This window comes from Rhinolophus sinicus, linkage group LG03 (assembly GCF_036562045.2).
Source record: "Rhinolophus sinicus isolate RSC01 linkage group LG03, ASM3656204v1, whole genome shotgun sequence".
Lineage (NCBI taxonomy): Eukaryota > Metazoa > Chordata > Mammalia > Chiroptera > Rhinolophidae > Rhinolophus > Rhinolophus sinicus.
In genome coordinates, this window is record NC_133753.1 from 124,990,824 (window position 1) to 124,996,050 (window position 5,227).

Genomic DNA, 5,227 nt, shown 5'->3' on the forward strand with positions numbered 1-5,227 from the left:
CTTCTGTAAAGACTGATACAGCTGTTCAACCTCTTCTAATAATACTTTGTGGAATTAAACAATGGGCTGTACAGGAAATGCATCCTGAAACAGACCAATACTTTCCTTGGTAACAGTGCACAGACAGCAGTAAGCTATTGAGGTGACTATGTCCTGTCAGACAGGGTGTGACCAGCAGTGATGTGAAGCTAGGAATATCAGGGTGGACCATAATGAGGCCAGTGATGTAATGACTGTGTGGACAATACAGAAAGAGACAGAAAATCCCTTTACACATAGAATTGAGACAGTTAACAATAAATTATGAAGGAAAGTGACACTTGAAGTACACTGTATCATCAAATTCTAAGTCCCAGTTGCAAAATCTCAGAGTAGGGTCTTACTAGCTTAAGTTGGGTAAGATGCTAAGATCCAGACCAATACCCAATACCCAGTTAATGCAAGGGTCAAGCATTAACTCGGCTGCTCCTGTAGACACATCAATGGAGAAGAGGGATCAGTTTTCAAAATGAGAGAGGGATTGGATGGTCAATCCCACGGTAATGCACTGGAGGCTACTTCTTTCACTATTAAACATTAAGACTGCGAGGATATTACTATTTTTGGCAAAGTTGACTTGTCCACACACTCTTCCTGTTTATCATAAATATGAATTATAGAAGTCAAAGGTAAAAGGAGATTAATTTAGTGCATGGTATATAGTCTCTGTGTTTCTTGCCTTTATGCTTTTTAACTGTGAAGCCAGACTTGGAACACTCGCTCCTCAACATGACAGATTAATAAAAGCCCTGTGGCATTCTCAGGAAAATCAGAAAGAAGATAGAAATGTAAAGATGCCTTTTTGAATCCAAGGAAATTAAAGTTTTTATAAGCTATGTTATATTACCTGATAGAAGGAAGAAAATTGGGAAAACAAAGAAATTGAAACTAGAAATCTGCCCACTGAAAATTAATAAACAACAGCAACTTAACTAAATTATTTTATTCCAGCTTTATTGAGGTGTAATTGACAATTAAAAATTGTACGTGTTTAAAGTGTACATGTAACAGTTTGATAATATAAGACCCAGTCTTATATTATATTAAGTTATGTTGTGTTATGTTATATTATATTATAAGACCTGGTCTTATATTGTATTAAAATAAGACCGGGTCTTATATTAATTTTTGCTCCAAAAGATGCATTAGAGCTGATTATCTGACTAGGTCTTATTTTCAAGGAAATGCAATAATTCTTTCATGAAATGTTTATTTTTGCCCTAAGCAAGCCCTGTCTATTGTTTCTGTGCCATCTAGGTTAGCACAGCTTTAAAATGCCTCTTTGTCAGATTTCTTGGAAGAACAACCACCCTCAAGAGGGCACAAAATCTTGTTAACTATCCTGTAATCCAATCCCACCTTGCTTTCTTCCTCCTTCATGTAATCTTCCTTATGTTCCCTCCTTAATTTCAAATGCATAAAAGAAACTACAAACTCATTCTTGGGAACATTTGAGATCTTGCTTTTTGGCAAATGTCATCAGTTTGGTTCAAATAAACTCTTATTAAAATTGTCTATAGGTTGAGGATTTCTCACATTGACAGCAGCAAGATATATTGACTTTATTTCATAGTATATAAGTATTGTTAATTTATATCATTTTACTTAAGTTATGGAATATCAAGAAGAGTGAATATCACTCAAAGACTTTACTTTTTCTTCTGGAGGTGGGGTTAGTGCATTTTTAATTATACTTGGTATAGTTGTATTATGTTAGGTGGAATTATGACTTTGTTATTTGGAGATTAATTCTGGTTTAAGGAGACACATATGGGTATCAACTTGATAAGGGGTGGATTTGTGATGCTTTATTCTATGTGTTAACTTGACTGGGCCAAGGGGTGCCTAGATATTTGGTCGAACATTATTCTGAGCGTATCTATGAGGATGTTTCTGGAGGAGTTTGACGTTTAAATCGATACACTGAATAAAGTAGATTGGCCTCCTTATGTAGGTGGGCCTCATTCAATCAGATGAATGCCTGAAAAGAACAAAAAGCCTGACCCTCCCACAAGTGAGAGGGAACTACTATTGCCTGACTGCCTTTGAGTTTGTACATTGATCTCTTTTCCACTGGGTTTCTTGGTTGTCTTTCAGAATGCCAGTCTTGGGACTTTTCAGCCTCCATGATCACTGAGTCACTTTCTTATAATAAATCTCTCTCTCTCTGTCTCTCTCTGTGTCTGTCTCCATATTATATGTGTGTATGTGTGTGTTCAGTTTCCTTGGAGAACCCTGACTAATATATTCTTAAAACTGAGAAATAAGGTCAGAGACTATGATACTCTGTTTAAACTAGCTTGGATCAATGTGAGACATACAAAGGGAATCATTCCTGGAATCTTTCCTAAAATTGCCTAATCTAAGAGATGATTTTACTATGTGGGTGATGATACAAGGTGTGCCCCAGCTTTAATCTAAAATTAAAAGTATATGTTGCTAAAAGGCTTAAAAAATGATCATAGTGCAATGATAAATAATATAAAATGTAGCTCCAGAATTATGAATAAGAGAGCATCTCTGAGTGATTAATATACATTCTTTAGGCCTTTTATCAGATGTATTTTTGTGATAGAGCTAACTTTTATGCCTTGCTATTCTATCCCATGATCATCCAGTTCTCACTTCTCTATTCAACAAGCAACCTTAAGAAAGAAAATAATGTAACAGGCCAATGAAAGCCTTCTGACTTTCTGCCTTTTTTTTTTTTTTTTTTTTTTTTTTTTTTGGTGTGGTTGTCTACAGTCATATTCTAGCTTATCAATCATTCACTCATGCCACAAATAGCTACCAAATGCCAGCTAATAACCCAGGCAATTTCCAGGTGCCAAACAGAGCTCCAACTTTGTGAAAAAGAGAGGTGTAAAATATGTACTACACAATACACTGTGCAATGAAGGGGCATGAAAGCACAACAAACAGAAAAAAGAAAAAGTGTATTCACTTCTCAAAGTTGTGAAAGATTTCAGAAGAGGTGAAATCTGATTGGATTTTAAAAGCTGGGTTAGTATTTGCAAAGAAAGAAGAAATCAGGGGAAAGGCATGAGGAGAATCCAACAGTCTGCGTGGGTAAGAATGTTTTGTGGTTCAGGAGGAGTGTTTGTGAGGCACACGGGTTTGACCAGAGGGGTCAGATTTAGATTTTAAAAAGGTCAGTTTGGTATGTGGGCAGGGATTTGCACTTAAGAGACAGTTGTCTGAGGGAAACCAATTAGGAAATTATTTTAATAGTTTAGATGAGAGATGATAAGGAGCTGAATCAAAGCAATAAGAATGGAATACAAAGGAGAATGAAGGAGTTTGATGTTATGGGTCACTTCATCGGAGCTCAGTCAGGCACATTAATTTGTAAAGCTGATAATAATCAAAACTCTTATCTGTGGTAATTCCCTCCATGTGTATATTCCAAACAAGGTCCCATTAGCAGATACATTCTCCACTGTGCAGATAAATAAGAACAATGCTAATGCAACATTTTAAGTTGAATTTTAGTTCATTTTCCAGGAAACTGGGCCATTATTCCAGTAAAATATTTTTGTTTCTTCATTTTTTTGGTTTACTTTATTATTGTGAAGCATGCTCTAGTGCTCTGTGAGATTTAAACTACTGGTAAAACTGTGTCTGAGAAAAAGGCTAGAGCTCTTAGAAGTTTTTAACACTTGGTTGGCTTCACAACCATTCAGGGTAATTTTTTAGGGTGATGAACCAATCTGTATGATCCTGTGGAGGTGGGTAGATTACTCTGCACTCATCAAAGCCTGTAGAGCTGTACAACATAAAGAGTAAGGTTTACTGTATTTTAAAAAATCAACCAGAATGTTGGGAGAACCCAGGATACTGGGTGAACCCAGACCATAACAAATTAATTAAACTGTATTACAAATGTATGACATAACTTCACTGAAGAGGCCAGGGATAAAAGGAGCTGACTTAAGGAACTTTGGAAACAGAGTTTTGGCTGAATAATGGAAGTCTAAAGATAAAAAAGAACTATTCACAAGCACAGTACTCTAGTCAGTAAATGTGTTTCTTCCAGCAGAATGTGTTAGCAATTCTGAAACTACCCTACTTGTGTTCTACAAATCAACAAAGAAATATATATATTATAGATATGTTGATTTCTTACTGTAAGAGAAAGAAGTTATAAATGAGTTGGAGAGGGCTGGGGAAAGGCTGAAATGAACCCTGTCATGTTGGATTAGAGTTGGTGGCATCATTATAAACTTATTTATTTTAATAGAAATAGAGACCTATAAATACAGAAATAAGCATAGATATGTGTGTGTATATGGGCTAGTATACATACATGTATTTCCTAGGCCTGTGTACTAGGAGGGCCTAGAAAGAGTGACACCACAGTAGGAGCAAACACATCTAATGCCCAGATCTTGTTTCTATATACCACTCTCCAATAAAAGGAACCAGGGCTCCTTGGTGAAATGGCTAAGTCTGAGTCTAGGGCAAGGAAAATACAAGATTCTGGAGCATCTTATAGTGATAGAAAGTAAGGCAGTGGAGTTCCGGAAAAATGGCGGTGTGAGGTGAGCCTCTGTAAAGCTCCCCTGGAATTTACAAAGAATCGAACAACAAAAACTCCACAAAGGACTCCCTGCACAGCAGACAGGCAAGACGAAGAGGCCCACTACTGACTGAAATCACCTACAGGCCTATCTCAAGAAACAAGAAAACTCCCAAATAAATAACCTCATGTTACACCTTAAAGAACTAGAAAAAGAAGAACAAGTAAAACCCAAGGTCAGCAGAAGAAAGGAAATAACAAAAATTAGAGCAGAAATAAATGAAATAGAGAACAAAAAGACAATAGAAAAAATTAATGTGACAAAGAGCTGGTTCTTTGAGAAGATTAACAAAATTGACAAACCCTTGGCTAGACTTACTAAGATAAAAAGAGAGAAGACACTGATTAACAAAATCAGAAACGTAAAAGGGGAAGTTATCACGGACACCACAGAAATACAAAGGATCATCCAAGAATACTATGAAGGACTATATGCCACCAAATTCAACAACCTAGAAGAAATGGATAAGTTCTTAGAAACATATAGCCCTTCAAGGCTGAACCATGAAGAACTGGAAAATCTAAACAGACCGATCACCAGTAACGAAATTGAATCAGTCATCCAAAACCTTCCCAAAAGCAAAAGTCCGGGACCAGATGGCTTCACTA